Genomic DNA, 17,364 nt, shown 5'->3' on the forward strand with positions numbered 1-17,364 from the left:
CAACTCCACAACAAAAAAATCCCTTGAATTTTTTATGTACTTTGTGGAATCTCCGTGTCCGTCTGCAATTAAGCTGATGTAGTAGAGCAGCCACATCCCTGCTGTAAGCGAAATGATAACACTCTACCCATCTTACAAGCTTGTTTAGGTAAATAAATGAGATTCTCTGTGTATATTGAATAAATAAATATGAATCAATAAGTGAATCAGTGAATACAAAATAAGTACTTATATCTGGCTGGGGTAAAAGATTTGGAAGGTGTAGTGAAAAGATGCAGCTTAAAGGGTCATGAGGGACTTGATTATAAATGCCCTTGTGTATCCGACCAAGAAGACAGAATTTCATTCTAGAAGAAACCAGAAACATATGACAGCTTCTTCTACTTCAGATAATTTCTAGAAAAGGAAGTATCAAACCCTATCAACATTAGGTTTCAATGCAAAATAAATCATTAGTTTCAACGTTCTCATCTATGTTGAATCAAAATTTCCTGATGAAAGTTAATCCTCCTAGTAGCCTGAATTCTATTACCTGGCTTTCACCAAGTCTTCAACTTCACAAGATAATTTCTGGAACCCCTTTTTATGCATTCATTTCTTTGGACATAACCTTTGACCTCTTAGAAAATGGTCCCAATAGCACTCTGAAGTGTGCTGATGACATAGTCAATTGAAACAGAATCGACAATAGTTTCAGTTTACTGGAGTCCAGGGGTAATATTCTGATTAGGCCTTCCTACCTGTCTTCAGCTGTGCTTTGCAGAAACCCAGTAGCCCTCTTTTAGACAGGATTTGTTCTTCATAAAGACTTGCTGCTTATTATCCAGTGCCCTGTGATCTCTGAGGGTATTGAAAATTCATTTCTTCCAATGACTTTCCCTGGTGCCAGCCACTGACATCCTTGACCATCAGTGGATGGAGAGAATTACCGACAAGCATATAAATAAATATCAGGAGCCTTCTTTGTTTCAACTCTCTGACTTCTGCTATGCTACAGACCTCTTCGTGCGCATTTGCTGTGTCAGCTCAAAGTGAAGCAGACAGAATGGGCACTGAGGAAGGCCATTAGGGGCTGAAACAGCAGAAACCTGGTTGGGAGCTATCCTGGCCCTGCTGTGAGTCTAAAGTGAGATGGTCTGCGACGGGAGTAGAGCAGAGGCACTTGCTTCTCTGCTTCTTGGTAACAGCATAGCTATTTCACAAGCAAAAGGCTCCTTGTGGACTGCTTAACCTGAGCTCATCAGTTCAGTCTAGGATTGGGAGTTCCTTTTAGTTGGAACCAACATTTGGATAAAGAGGCTATTATTGGAATGGCGCTTTTCACACGCTAAGTACGGTCAAGTGCAATTTTCCTTGAAGGATCTGCATTCTGTTACAAGGTCATCTTAACATTAGTTTGCTTTTGAGTTTTTATGCTATGCTAATCCAGGAAGCATCCTTTTGATATCTATCTAATAAAGACAATCTTCGGAAACCAAATAACAGAACTAAATGTGTTAGAAGTTCTTATTTCATTCCAGACAGGGGTTACCTTTAATTCTCCAGTTGAGATGGTTGTGTTTGTCTTTCTGAAAGCAGTTTTGTCAAGTGTTTCAACTAAATTAGTATATTAGCTAATTCCTTACAGAATTGGGTTAGACACTCTCAAATGGCAGCTTTGTGCTTACTCATTGTCTTGAGTAGCCTTAAATATGGTTGCTATCTTCCTGCTCCATTATTTATGTAATCACTAGCCATTGGTCTTCCGCTTCAGGTCATATAAAATCACTTACATATATTTTCAACATACACACAGAGACCCTTTATGTCATAATCCAATTTGATGGGGATTTTTTTCCCCTGCATTACCTCATGTGGGAATTCTTGTTTAAACTTTATTGATCTGTCTGGTTTATTGTGCTGGGCTATATAGTTCCACATCACATGGGCAGGATGGAGCGGTGCAGTGAACAGACTTACTCATTTTGAGTATTCTCTTGCCAGTGGACACAATTAACTTCCTTTCTTTTGGGCTGTCAACTTAGAGTTATTGTTTGCTTGATGTACATTTGCCTAGAAACAAACATTATGTGGTTATATGATGTAAAAGCTATCTGTGTCCTCCATTTGTACTAGGCAGCTTCTACTTTACACCAGTTGTTAACACAAAAGCAGTAACAGTAATAGCTTTCATTTATTGAATCTTCTTAAAGTGTCAGATTCTGTAAGTGCTTTATATGCTTTATCTCGTTAATCCTTCAATATTCTGGGGAAGTATATACCGTTATTACCCATAGTCTTCAGATGAGAAGACAGAGGCCCCCCAAATTTGAGTAGTTACACAACTAGTACATGTTAGACATTAGGGTTCAAGTCCATGGATTTCTGACCCTCAAAACTACTCTCTTAATCATGTTATTTTATATGCTCCAAAGGTAACCTGCTCTATTTTTCAGTTGTTAAAACATTTTATTTTAAATGTCTGAAATCTTTCTGTCTATAACTTTTACTCATTGGTCTTATTTTGATAGTTTTGGCTAGGTGAAATGGGTTTCAATTCCCTCTCTGTATTATTTTTTATAGATGAAACATTTCTAATTCTTCTGAAAGTGTGTATTGGGTACTTGACCCACAGGATTATATATTCCCATAAATGTGTTAGTCATTCCCCAGAAACATGTAACTTGAGACTGTTTTTAATATCTCTCCTCCTTTATCCTGGTATTTCAAAAGCACTGTCTTGGGTTACTTCTGTTCATAGTTCTTTCTGGTCATGTGTCTCTATCAGATTGGATCAGGCTGCACCCACAGCATCCTCTGTATCTAAGACAAAGGCCCTTTAAGTTGAAGCCATTCCCAGGTCATCTGCAGATTCTGAGGTGAACGTTTAGAGTCAGGAGAACTTGATGGAGGGCCCCGGGATCCAGTTTGATTTGGGAAATCAGGTTCCCTATTTGCCAAATAGAACCAAGATCTTATACCTACCCATATGTATCTGAACTTCCCAACTAGGATTAAATTAACAAGTTACAATTTCTGTCGATGACTCTAAGGACTATCTGAAGCAGATCTATGATAGATCCTTATAGTACCCTAGCCTCCTTTTGATTTTGAAGATTTCTAAGGCTGATAAGGTTTTAGAAAAGGCAGAGGAACCAGAGATCAAATTGGCAACATCCGTTGGATCATGGAGAAAGCAAGAGAGTTCCAGAAAAACATCTATTTCTGCTTCATTGACTATGCCAAGGCCTTTGACTGTGTGGATCACAATAAACTGTGAAAAATTCTGAAAGAGATGGGCATACCAGACCACCTGACCTGCCTCTTGAGAAACCTGTATGCAGGTCAGGAAGCAACAGTGAGAACTGGACATGGAACAACAGATTGGTTCCAGATAGGAAAAGGTGTACATCAAGGGTGTATATTGTCACCTTGCTTATTAATTTATATGCAGAGTACATCATGAGGAACGCTGGGCTGGAAGAAGCACAAGCTGGAGTCAAGATTGCCAGGAGAAATATCAATAACCTCAGATATGCAGATGACACCACCATTATGGCAGAAAGTGAAGAGGAACTCAAAAGCCTCTTGATGAAAGTGAAGAGGAGAGTGAAAAGTTTGGCTTGAAGCTCAACATTCAGAAAATGAAGATCATGGCATCTGGTCCCATCACTTCATGGGAAATAGATGGGGAAACAGTGGAAACAGTGTCAGACTTTATTTTTTTGGGCTCCAAAATCACTGCAGATGCTGACTGCAGCCAGGAAATTAAAAGACGCTTACTCCTTGGAAGGAAAGTTATGACCAACCTAGATATCATATTAAAAAGCAGAGACATTACTTTGCTAACGAAGGTCCGTCTAGTCAAGGCTATGGTTTTTCCCGTGGTCATGTATGGATGTGAGAGTTGGACTGTGAAGAAAGCTGATCGCCGAAGAATTGATGCTTTTGAACTGTGGTGCTGGAGAAGACTCTTGAGAGTCCCTTGGACTGCAAGGAGATCCAACCAGTCCATTCTAGAGATCAATCCTGGATGTTCATTGGAAGGACTGATGCTAAAGCTGAAACTCCAATACTTTGGCCACCTCACGTGACGAGTTGACTCACTGGAAAAGACTCTGATGCTGGGAAAGGTTGGGGGCGGGAGGAGAAGGGGACGACAGAGAATGAGATGGCTGGATGGCATCACTGACTCGAGGGACATGAGTTTGAGTGAACTCCGGGAGTTGGTGATGGACAGGGAGGCCTGGTGTGCTATGATTCATGGGGTTGCAAAGAGTCGGACACGACTGAGCGACTGAACTGAACTGAACTGAAGACTGATAAAATTTTACTTTGACAGATGCCCTGGGGCCACTGAAGATCTCTTAATCTTGTCTCTGAGGGGTCGTGCCACTCTTCATTATATGACTCAGTGCCCAGCTGCAGAAGTGCCGCACTGATGGGGGCCACCATTGCTTCTGGGCTCAGTCAAGAAGAAACAGAGTCTGGTAAATGTCATACCAGACAGGGTCACAGCACTGTTTTACTTAGTCTCTTGTGCTCAGATTATCCCAGAGAGAAATATCCAATTTAATCCCTTCTTCCTTTTCCTCCCTGGTTACTTGTTAGGACATTTTGAAAGAAATTTGAAGGTCCCAGATTTTGAGTTCCCTCTTTGTTTTCCTTTGGGCCATATGCACTCTTGCTCAGTTAACTGAGGAAAAGAGAAGAGAGAAGAAGCAGACTTATTTAGCTAGAATCTCAAAAAGAAGAAAGATTCCAGATACATTAAAAAGACACTGCGGAGGAATAATAACCCCATGTATTGCAGTACAAAAGCCTGACCCACTTCACCTCTCCAAGGTGACAGTCCTCTCTTCCACTAGCCAGAGTGCCCAGGCCCTGGCCGGGGAGAGATGACAGGGACTCTTTCTTACTTTCTCAGCACTTTTGTTTTATATTCCACACATGTTTTGTGAAGAAGAGAGGTGGAGGAAAACAAGAGAACTACTGAGGACAGGTCTTTACTCCTTACTCCTCCAAGCAGAGTCCAGGTAAAGAATGATAAAGAAAAGATAGGTTTGGGGAGACAAGAGAAGAGGCGACCCACCTCTCTTTTCTTCATAAGAGCCTGGGAAAGAAAGCAATTTCAGAATTCTTCCATGGTGCACAGAGCTTTCAGGAATTGGTTCAGGCCTTGGTGAAAAATTTTGGGGGGTCTGTCTAGCAAGGGTCGCTCAATCCTGTCCAACTCTTTGTGACCCTAATGGACTGTGGGGTCCTCTGTCCGTGGGATTCTCCAGGCAAGAATATTGGAGTGAGTTGTCATTCCCTTCTCCAGAGGATCTTCCTGACCCAGGGATTGAACCTGGGTCTCCTGCATTGCAGGCAGATTCTTTATTATCTGAGCTAAAGGGATGAGTTTGTGTTGACATCCAGCATAGGTAGGCTCTGAACTCCCTTCTGACCACTGGTTGTTTGTGTTGGCTTCCCCCCTCCTCACCAGCTTAGCTGTTGCAGGAGAGCTGGGTAGGAGAGAGACAGTCCACGTGCCACATGATGACAGGAGCTAAAAGAGGCATGGTGAGCACACATGCAATATCTTGTGGGAATCACCAGGCATACTTGAGTGTGACTCTGAGGATGTGGCTGGTGACATTGCTGAAACTGCTGAAATTTGAGTTAGTCTACCAACCAGGATACCATTTTGTCGGGGCAGCCTGGCAAAACTCAGCCACCTCAAGTTGAGATTACCAAACACCTATTTCTACCAGAGGAGATGCAAACAGTTGTTCAGTCTATATTAGCATGAGAAATAAGGCATTTTATTGTTCTTTGTAACACAGGCAAAATAGCATTTTGTATTTTGCAATGTCTACATTGCATAACAGTGAAATTTTCCTTTAATTTTCTACATCATCTATTTCTTACTGATTAATTAGTCAAGGTTCTATTTTATAGGAGAGAAAACTGATGCACAGAAAAAAGCAGTTACTGAACATAATCCTATTAAAAATTAATTCAGTCTCAGGTACTATGTTAAGAAAGTTACATGCAGTCTTTTATTTACTTCTTAAAATTACTTTGTGAAATGAGTGTTGCTATTATTTCCATATCATTGATGAATAAAGGAAGGCTCAAAAGACCTTAATTAACTTGCTCAAAGTCGCACAGCTAACAAACAGCTGCGTCAGAGTTTAAATCCCTTCCTCCCTGACCTCAAAGTCCATGCTTCTAGCCATTTGCTATTCTGGGACTGGCAGAACTAAAATTTAGATGTTATGATTAACTGTAAAATAACCATTTTGTTTTACCTGCAAGGGAGTTTTTCATTGCATGTGGGCTAGATAGCTTCTCAACTTTTTTGCATGTGAGCATTTCATTAATATGCATCAAATGGAAGCATATGATTTTCAGATGGATTCATTTCTCATTTCCACTGCTTTCATTAATTTGAATATCAAAGCATTTGCTTGTTTATACACACTGAAGAATGAGCACTCTAAAAAGAGACAAAAGCAACTCTCTGAGAAGGTTTTGGCATGTTTTTATGAGTAAAAAATAGTTTGTGTGACTCATTCGAGGTTTGTGTGTATTACACACAATAAACCAAATGAGTGTAACAAGATAAATTTATGAATTAAAGATCTAGTAATTCATCAGCCACCTTTCTGCAGAATACTTTTGAATTCAGTGTGTATAAAATGCTTCCTCCAATTACATGGAGGGGTTATGCAGTATAACTATGAAGTAATGAGATTTAAAATATATAAGAATTTATATCATCCTTATCACATTTTATTTTATTTAAACTGCATTAAAATTATGTACTGAATACAAGTGCTCCACTTTACAGCAAACTTGGAGGAACTCACATGTCTCATTGTGTGTTCTCTATAAAGTAGTTGCTTTAGAGTTTATTTATTCTAATAACACTGTCATTCCTTAAAACATCTTGAAAATTCCCCTGGGTAAATTTCCCCCAGAGTTAGTTTATAGAGTACAGGAAAGTCATTTTCATCAATTTATAACCAACCTCCCTTCATTACCAAAGAGTGATGATATTCCATCCCATCACCTCATCTAATTTACCAAACCAGGCTCTGACCTGCTTTTGGCTCTTTCTCAAAACCAAGCCCAGTGTCTCAGTGTCACCACTGAAGAGATACAGAGGACAATAGAAGAAGTTCTCAAAATGCTGGGAGTAATGTAGGAACTTCCCAAAGTAGGTGATACCCTGATTAAGCCTGCACGCCTTTGAATGGACACATTCAAGTATCCACTTAAAAAATAGTGTTACTCTGTGGCCTTATATTTATAACTCCATGATCTCATTTTTCCATTCTTGGATCCTGATTTTTCAATGAAACCAGAAGATTTCTAGCTAGTTCAAAGTATTCTTTTGAGCTCTTTATCCTATTAACTTTCAATTAAGACATCTTTTTAAAAGTAACATTTTGATGAAGATATAACTTGTAGCACGGCTTACAGTTTTTTTTTCTGGGGGAGGTTTTCAGTAATTGGAGATTTTGGCTGCAGGATATGCTTCTGACACCTGATTTAAAGAACAGCTCAGCCAGACATCTTGATTATGAAGCACAGGTCACATTTTAAACAGTTGACACAATTATTTTGAGTTCTTCTTTTGGATTTGCAGTAATTCACACAGATTGGTATGAAGTTTCTTTTTGTATTCTCTGAACTAAAAAAGAAGGAAAGAGAAGGTGTGTGTATGTTTGTATGTGTGTACCTTTTTGTGTGATTGTAGTTGATATAAGCAAGCCACTCCAGTACTCTTGCCTAGAAAATCCCATGGACAGAGGAGCCTGGTGGGCTACAGTCCATGGGGTCGCTACTAGTCAGACAAGACTGAGCGACTTCACTTTCACTTTTACTTTTCACTTTCACACATTGGAGAAGGAAATGGCGACCCACTCCAGTGTTCTTGCCTGGAGAATCCCAGGGATGGCAGAGCCTGGCGGGCTGCCATCTATGGGGTCGCAGAGTCGGACATGACTGAAGCGACTTAGCAGCAGCAGCAGTCAATATTCTAACTTGTGCAAAGGAATTATTTCTCTTATGAGTTTTAGAAGACGCTATCCTAAATAAAAATAATGAAGTGAGTGAACTCTATCGCTGATGTCTTCCACTTTAAACCTTTAGAAACCCGCTTCTACTCCCTGGATCCCATACCATTCCTAGAGTCTAAATCCCACACTGCATTGTTCTCATCTAATCTTCACAACCATATTCGAGCTTGTTGTGCAGAACACTTATAAACAAGTTAAGTTCAAAGAAGTAGGATTGTAGCAGTGGTATTTCAGGCACTGAGAATATATATAATTGGGGAACAGAATCGCTTTCCAGTTCCAAAACCACAAATCCAGTAGAAAATTCATCTGGAATGCAGGAGACTTGGGTTTGATCCCTGAGTCAGGAAGATTGCCTGGAGAAGGAAATGGCTATCCACTTCAGTGTTCTTGCCTGGGAAATCCCATGGACAGAGGAGTCTGGTGGGCTACACCAGATGGAGTCACACAAAAGTTGGACACGACTTAGTGACTAAACAACAACAGCAGCTGGATGTGTGAGGTCCCTTTGCTGCTGCTACAGCAGAAGCAGAATGAGTGAGCTAGAACCTGGTAAGCAAGCAAGGTTGAGAGATGAAGGACGCAGATAAGCTGTTTCCAGTATGGTGCTCAACCTCTCTGCTCATTAGGGAATAAATAATGACATTCATTTTTTCACCCATCAGAAGCCAAATTGATCATTTCTAGGGTTGGCAGGGTTGTGGGAGAACTGGTGCTCTCACAGGGAGTAGCTGGGCACTAACTTTGGAGAGTAAGCAGCGTATTCATATAGAGGGATGCAAAGAGTTTTAAAGGACATGGCCTACTGTTCATCTGTCAGCACACTGCATTTAAAAATACTAGTAGTGGAAAAGAGCAAGTGGCAGAATACATGTATCTTGAATACAAATAAAATATAAGGAAATGGGTCGAAGGTCAAGGCAGTGGGTGTCAGGTATGGTCAGTGGCACTGAGAATGAGCTCAATGGAAAAAGAGACCATGGGCAGAAACTTTAAGCTGCTTCAATGACTGGACCACAGAGTATGGCACTGCATGAGTGGAACCTCTTCCACTCAGTGTCACAGAAACAGTGACGTGCCCTTGCTTGCCAATGACAGAGCCTAAGGGAGGCTGTGATAGCCAGTGGACATAGAGTGGAGAATGGAAAGATTACATGCAGTGCCCCCTAGAGGCTCTTAGAAATATTAAGGGAAGAGTTTCCCCAAGATTGGGGTCTCTGAGGGAGCATACTCCAAGCAAAATACGAGAATTCATGTTAAGATGAATTCATTTGACTATTGAAGCCTGCGGTCATTCAGGCAGAATTAATTGTCCCTTGTCTGTGTTCCCCAAACGTATATTGCATTGTCCGTTCTGTTCTCAAGGGTAAGGATAATGTCATATTTATCATAACTGGTACATAGTGAAGACATTAATGTTTGTGGATTGGATGAACCAATAATTGGTCATTGTCTCTAGAAATCAGTTTGAGCTACTTGAGGATGATAATATTCTCCTAAATAATTGGATGATAGCTCCTCTCACGTCTTAATAAAATTTTCAAGTGAGAAGATCAAGAATTACTGTGTGGCTGACTTCAGTCTAGATGCGTCAGGAGAGCTAAGAACTGTCACGTCATTTGGGAATCACTTTGAATGTTTATGAACAGCTGCATATTTGTCCTTTGGGTCCATGTAATTGCATGGGTCAAAGCTAGAGTGAGTAAAAGCCATAATTGTTCATGTACACAGTTCCTAGCTGTCAATCAAATTTTGTCTCTTTCCAGTATTTCTGGAGCACTCACAGTTACAAGATTTGATGTGTGTGTGTGTTGTGTGTAGTTTCCTCCATAAAACTTGAGGATTTCAAGTAGATCTCAAAGACCACATTAAATTTTTACCACAATATAACTACGAAACTCCCTTCAAGCTGACAGATCTTCTCTGAAAGAAGATAATTTAAATATACATATATATTTTTTTCAGATAATGTGTAAATTTGACTCACTGATGCCTGGATTTATTTCAGTTTAGCACTCCTGAGGATTCATGGAGGCTTAAATTTCTTTAATATTGGTAGCCCTGAGTTTTTTGGAATAAGAAGCCTTTTGATAGACTTTGTGTTTAAGATTTAAACATTAAAAGCAACAAACACTTTGCTAGATGATAGGAATAGTATGTTTTATATATTTAGATTCTGTGGTTTCAAACTCTGATGTAGCCATTCCATTTTGGGGGAGCATGTTTAGAGTATCTTTTGACAATGTATAACAGTACTTTGAGAGTATTAACTCATGAAAGATAGCTAAAATCATATGAACTTTGTGTTTGACCTAAGATTCTTTCTCAGAAAAGATTCTAATGAAAGTTAGATCCAGTAGACAGTAATTGTAAGAGAAGGCAAAGAAATAATAGACCCTATATGATCGTATGACATCATGTTTCTTTGCCTGGATAAACTTGTGCTCAGGTAACTTTTGATCCTCTGATTCTGTCCCCTTTTCCCCATTGCACACCTTCCCAGCCAACTAAGATATTCACTCTTCTCTGTTTCCACTAGGCTTGTGTTGGGAAGTATCCTTGACTTGAATTATGTATTCATCATTGTGTCCACCAGATTGTTTCAACCCTCATAGTGATGGTCATATGGTGATGGTCATATGTCATATGTGATGGCCATAGTGATGACCATGGTGATGGTCAGCAGGAGTTGGTGATGGACAGGGAAGCCTGGCGTGCTGCAGTCTATGGCATCATAAAGAGTCGGACATGACTGAAGAACTAAACTGAACTGAACTGAGTGATGGTGTCTTAATTTGCTGTAGAGTCTTAGGTCATGCCTAGAGTTTGATTTTAGGAGCAGTAACATATGGTTTGGCTGGATACAGATCACATTGTCTCTGTGTGAGACAATAGGGAATACAGAAGAAAAGCTAGCTGAGACCAGGGAAGGGTCAGTTAAGCAGCCACTAGCCACATAGGACGGAGAAGGCAATGGCAAGCCACTCCAGTACTCTTGCCTAAAAAATCCCATGGATGGAGGAGCCTCGTAGGCTGCAGTCCGTGGGGTCGCTAAGGGTTGGACACGACTGAGTGACTTCACTTTCACTTTTCACTTTCACACATTGGAGAAGGAAATGGCAGCCCACTCCAGTGTTCTTGCCTGGAGAATCCCAGGGACGGGGGAGCCTGGTGGGCTTCCATCTATGGGGTCACACAGAGTCGGACACTACTGAAGTGACTTAGCAGTAGCATTCTTGTGAATAAAGCGGAAGTACTGTGGTGTTTATGACCTAGCTTTGGGAGATTGTATCCCTTCCCACTGTATCCTGTTGTTTGAAGCATACGGTTTCAAACTTAGAGAACAAAGAGTCCATCTCTGGATAGGAGAAGTGCCAATGACTTTATGGATATATTTTTAAACTACCTCTCTGACCAGGAAGGCATAAATAGAATCCTTGAACTTTGCAGAGTATTTTAAGGCATTATTATTACTAGCCTTTCTCATTCATCCTACTTTTTACACAGGCCACCAAGGAATTCCCTGGCACTTAACTTTCTTCCTGCACAGACCTCTTTAAGATAGGTATGTATTCAGGACATCCAATTTGAAAAGTGCCTCTGCTGCAGGGTATTGTAGATATCGTATTATGAATGCAGTGACACTGAATTGGTCACTCGATTCTTTTTATACCATTACAATTAGGCTGCACTGATCCTTAATGTTGCTTCAGCACATTTGTGGAAAAGAACTTTTCTCACAATAATTGGTCTTGGATTTCCAGCCTTCATATCCTACATAACACATTTTCTGTTTTCATTAAAAGCTTTTTTTTTTTTTACCCCTAAGCAGTGAGTCAAATATTCTTTATTCTGATCAGAATTCCACAGGGAGGAATTACCATGAGTTCTAGGATCCTGCTTTATAACTATCTCCCTGAACGTACTCAGTGGGATGTTTTAGAAGGTGGATAATTTGGATTAGAAAACATATAAACTGGTATATTGCGCCAAGCTCCAAAATGCACGTTTATCAATGTCTTGTAATCCTTTTACTGTGAGAACTTACTTATAGTTGGAAAAATTATATCATTCCAAGTATAACCTTGAGCAAGGGTTTATTGACTTTTAGAAAGTAAACATTTTATTTAAAAAAGAGTTTTATATTCACAGAAAAGTTGTAAGAATAGTACAGAGAGTTCTTGTATAACTTACATCCAGTTTCCCCTATTGTTAACATTACTTTGGTGTATTTGTCACAGTTGATGACTCAGTGGTGGTACGCTGTTGTTGTTCAGTTGCTCAGAACTCTTTGCGACCCCATTGACTGTAGTACATTAGGCTTCCCTCTCCTTCACTCTCTCCTGGAGCTTGCTCAAACTCATGTCCATTGAGTCGGTGATGCCATCCAAACATCTCATCCTCTGATGTCCCCTTCTCTTCCTGCCCTCACTCTTTCCCAGCATCTGGGTCTTTTCCAATGAGTTAGCTCTTTGTATCAGGTGGCCAAAGTATTGGAGCTTCAGCTTCAACATCAGTCCTTCCAATGAATATTCAGGGTTGATTTCCCTTAGGATTGACTGGCTTGATCTTGGTGGTACATTATTAGTCACTAAAGTCATATTTGATTTACATTTCTTCAGCTTTTACTTAATGTCTGTTTTCTGTGCCAGAATTGCACTTTGTATTTGCTTGTCATGTCTCCTTAGACTCTTCTAGACTATTTAAGTTCTCTACACTTTCCTTGATTTTTTTTTTCCCTAATATGTTTTCTTTTTAAAAGAATTTTGAGACTGCACCGAGTCTCTGTTGCTGTGCCCGGGCTGTATGTTGTGGTGCATGGCCTTTCTCTACTGTAGCACATGGCTTCTCTTGTTGCAGAGTACGAGCTCCGGAGGTGCAGTCTGAGTAGTTGCTTCACACAGGCTCTCTGGTTGCAGCGCACAGGTTTACCTGTTCCATGGTGTGTGGGATCCTAGTTCCCCGACCAGAGGTCAAACTTGTGTGCCCTGCATTGAAAGGCAGATTCTTAACCACTGGACCCCTAGGGTAGTCCCTGCTTTGCTTTTTTCTGATGAGCTTGCTAGTTTGGGGTTGAGAATAGCAAAAATGGATAGGGAAGACCAAACATTGTTCTATTAGGAAGTTGAGCATCGTGAGTACGAGAACAGAATCAAGGACAGAATAGCCATGTGTGTGAATCCTCTCTCTGGCACATGCCAACTGTGTGACTTAAGTTCCTTAACCTCCTGAGCTTCAGTCTCTTTACTGTTTACATGAGGAATAATAGTACCATCTTTATTTATAGGGTAGCTGGGAGAATTAACTAAGGTAAAGCATACAATGTGCTTATAGCATAATGCTCTGTGCTTAGAATGTATTAAATTGTTATTTAAAGGACTGGTTGGATCTCCTTGCAGTCCAAGGGGCTCTCAAGAGTCTTCTCCAGCACCACAGTTCAAAAGCATCAATTCTTCAGCGATCAGCTTTCTTCACAGTCCAACTCTCACATCCATACATGACCACAGGAAAAACCATAGCCTTGACTAGACGGACCTTGGTTGGCAAAGTAATGTCTCTGCTTTTTAATATGCTATCTAGGTTGGTCATAACTTTCCTTCCAAGGAGTAAGCGTCTTTTAATTTCCTGGCTGAAATCAGCATCTGCAGTGATTTTGGAGCCCCCCAAAATAAAGTCTGACACTGTTTCCACTGTTTCCCCATCTATTTCCCATGAAGTGATGGGACCAGTCCATTCTAGAGGAAATCAGTCCTGGGTGATCATTGGAAGGACTGATGCTAATAAGCTGAAACTCCAATACTTTGGCCACCTCATGCGATGAGTTGACTCACTGGAGAAGAGTCTGATGCTAGGAGGGATTGGGAGTGGGAGGAGACAGGGACAACAGAGAATGAGATGGCTGGATGGCATCACCGACTGGATAGACATGAGTTTGAGTGAACTCCGGGAGTTGGTGATGGACAGGGAGGCCTGGCGTGCTGTGATTCATGGGGTCACAAAGAGTCGGACACAACTGAGCAACTGAACTGAACTGAAAATAGAGGTTGGCCCCCAAAAGCCTTTATAAAGTATATCATACCTGACCTATTTAATGGCAATAAATATATTAATGCCAAACATGTATTGCACATACTGTATACAAGTCACTATTTTAAGCACTTAACATACATCAGCTGAATTAATTGTACTGCTACTATTACTAAGTCCAACCATATTAATAATATTATTTCCAGGGAAAATAATCCTTACATTTTTGATGTGAAGGAGAGCAAAGAGAACATCCCAATGTGAGTAAAGTCAGGACTAGAGATGTGTACATCCGTGTATGCATAAAATCAGAGGAGAGTGAACTGAGCAGACGGGTCAGTGTGGGTGTCTTAAACAGGGGTCTGTTGGGGAAGGAAGTTAAACCATTATTGAAGGTTTTGACAGACCTGAGTTTGTGATCAAATTTTTGGTAACTTTTTTCTCAAAGCTTGCTAGCCAAGCCTGGTGGCATGGGGAGGGGCAGAATTTGAGGACTGCCCTTACATTCAGACATTTGCTGTGGATGAGATTTATCAACAAAAAGTAGGGGAAATGCTCTCACTTCTCAGGGTGCCCGTGGGTTTGAATAAATGGAAACCTGGCCTCCCTGTCTCCATGATCCTTTCCCCAAACACCAAGAGACAAGTGTTCTCATGACTTACTAATTAGGTGGAACCACTGTAATTATTTCATTGTTGTTGCAGCTTCCACCAAGAGAGCATTTGATGCATATTAGGCAATCAGAACTATAATCCAGGGCTAGCAAATGAAAATAGACAAGAACATTATTCCTAGTGAGTGTATCAGCTTTGCTTACTACCAACAAGGGTGACAGAGGATAGGAATAAAGAGTCTGTCTGCCAAAAGCCCACTTAGAATTCCCATCTGTTATAATGGGCAAACGTTTCATAAAGTAAAACAGTGGTTTCCTCCCAGAATAGCTTTGGGAGGTGAAGACAGAGGAGGAAATTAACTACTGGAAAGGGTTCCCCTGATGGCACTTAAGCTGATCCTGGCTTCCCTGGTGGCTGTTGTTATTTTCCATGTGGATGCTCTTCAGGAGGAAAAGCAAGAAGACAAACTAGCATCTTTGTTTTTAAAAAAAAGCTGCAGTGCTGCAAAATCTCATATTTAATATCAACAGCCACCTCAAGTTACTGGCACCTGCAAAGTGCTGGGTGTAATCACCTTTTAAATCCTTCAATAGTCCAACATGTTAGATACAGTGACTTTCATTTTAGAGATGAAGAAATTGAGGCTGCAAGAGATAAAGCATCTTTTTTTTTCATATTAATCTTTTTCAAAAATGTTATTGGAGTATAGTTGATTTACAATACTGTGTTAGTTTCTACTGTATATATAACATGGTGAATCAGCTATACATATATCCATTCTTTTTTTTAGATTCTTTTCCCATAGGAGTCTTTACAGGGTATTGAGTAGAGTTCCCTGTGCTATACAGTAGGTCCTTATTAGTTCTCTGTTTTATATATGGTAGTGAGTATATGTCAATCCCAATCTCCCAGTTTATCCCTCCCTCCCCTTTCCTCCTTGGTAACCATAAATTTGTTTTCTACATACTGTGCTTCTGCTCAAGGTCAAGTAGCAGAGCTGGGGTATGAATCCTCACCTGTTATTGCTAGAGCTCGTGATCAAAACCACTGTATTACAGACTTGTGTCTAGGATGGCCATGTCTGTTTTCGAGGCAGTGTCAGTGATGCCCTGGCCAATCGAATGATCGGTTTCTGACTTGGAAGAGATTTTCATGACACCACAGATTCTCAACCTGCCTGCACACTGGACTCACCTGGAGACTTGACAATGTATTATTTCCTGAAGCCCAGTCTTAACAATTTCTGATTCAGTTGGCCTGATGTGACTTTGTTGTGGAGAAGGGAGGTATTTAAAAGTTTTCCTGGTGGTTCCGCTAGGACCCACGACCGAGAACCATGGACCTAGACCCACCCTCCATGACTGGCTACTCCTGTGGCCCATGTCGATCAGCATTAGCACCATCTCTTACAGGATTCATATGCCCAGAAGAGGAAGAAGGGTGCATTTGGGAACGAGAAGTAGATTAAAAGATCAACTTTTTCATACCGACCAGATAGGCTTCTGCCCCAGTACTAGTCATTGGTCACCTTCTCTGTCTACATGGTTCTATCACCTCAAATGATCCCCGTAAGAGCCTCTCTGTCCCTTTCATGAAGGGCTTGCCTTGATCACCTCAATTAAACTGTAATCTTTCTTTCAAATTTGCACTCCAATATGGCATTATTTGCTTTACTTTTTTTTTTCATGAACTTGTAATCATCTAACATGCTAAATGATATATTTAACTTTTGTCTGTATTTACTACCTGAACCACATTGGAATGCAAGCTCAGCAAGTGCCCGGATTTTGTTTGGTGTTTACCAGTGCATCCTTTAGCACTGAAAACAGTATCTGGCACTTTGAAAAGCTGCTTCCTATATATTTGTTGAGTTGATGCATTAATCAAGCTTTCCAGGTGGCGCTAGTGGTAAAGAATCTGGCTGCCAATGCAGGAAATGCAAGAGATGCAGGTTCGATCCCTGGGTCGGGAAGATCCCCTGGAGAAGGAAATAGCAATCCACTCCAGTATTCTTGCCTGGAAAATTCCATGGACAGAAGAGCATGGTGGGTTATTGTCCACGGGGGCCTCAGAAAGTCAGATACAACTGAGTGACTAAGCAGCAGCTGCTGCTGCTGCTGCTGCTAAGTCACTTCAGTCGTGTCCGACTCTGTGTGACCCCACAGATGGAAGCCCACCAGGCTCCCCGTCCCTGGGATTCTCCAGGCAAGAACACTGGAAGGGGTTGCCATTTCCTTCTCCAATGTGTGAAAGTGAAAAGTGAAAGTGAAGTCGCTCAGTTGTGTCCGACCCTTAGCGACCCCACGGACTGCAGCCTACCAGGCTCCTCCATCCATGGGATTTTCTAGGCAAGAGTACTGGAGTGGCTTGCCATTGCCTTTTCTGAAGCAGCAGCAGCAGCAGCAAATTATGAAAGGCTGAGTAGGTCATGCTGACTTTAACTGGAACTTGATTGTGAAATACTCAAAGACTCTTTTCAGGACTTTAAGTGGCTAAAAGACAAGATCTGATTTTCAGTTGATTTTAGAAAGACCACTTGGCTTCTATTTAGCTAGTGAACTTTGGGTATGGGGAAGTTAAAGACTAAAGTCAGAAAAACTAGTATGGTGACAATGATACCCTGTACTTGTAAGGTCAGACCCCGGTGGCTATCTTGGCCTCCTCCTTCCCGG

At 40.9% G+C, this 17,364-nt stretch overlaps 2 protein-coding genes across 5 annotated transcripts in view; one reads left to right on the forward strand and one right to left on the reverse strand.

The window, feature by feature from the left end:
- The window catches only part of PLPPR1 (phospholipid phosphatase related 1), a 299,720-nt gene that overhangs the window by 22,515 nt on the left and 259,841 nt on the right, over positions 1–17,364 (forward strand). The window lies entirely within an intron of this gene.
- The window catches only part of LOC148777440 (all trans-polyprenyl-diphosphate synthase PDSS1-like), a 78,255-nt gene that overhangs the window by 21,599 nt on the left and 39,292 nt on the right, over positions 1–17,364 (reverse strand). The window lies entirely within an intron of this gene.

This window comes from Moschus berezovskii, chromosome 7 (genome assembly GCF_049115385.1).
Source record: "Moschus berezovskii isolate FMDL1 chromosome 7, NW_MosBer_1.0, whole genome shotgun sequence".
Lineage (NCBI taxonomy): Eukaryota > Metazoa > Chordata > Mammalia > Artiodactyla > Moschidae > Moschus > Moschus berezovskii.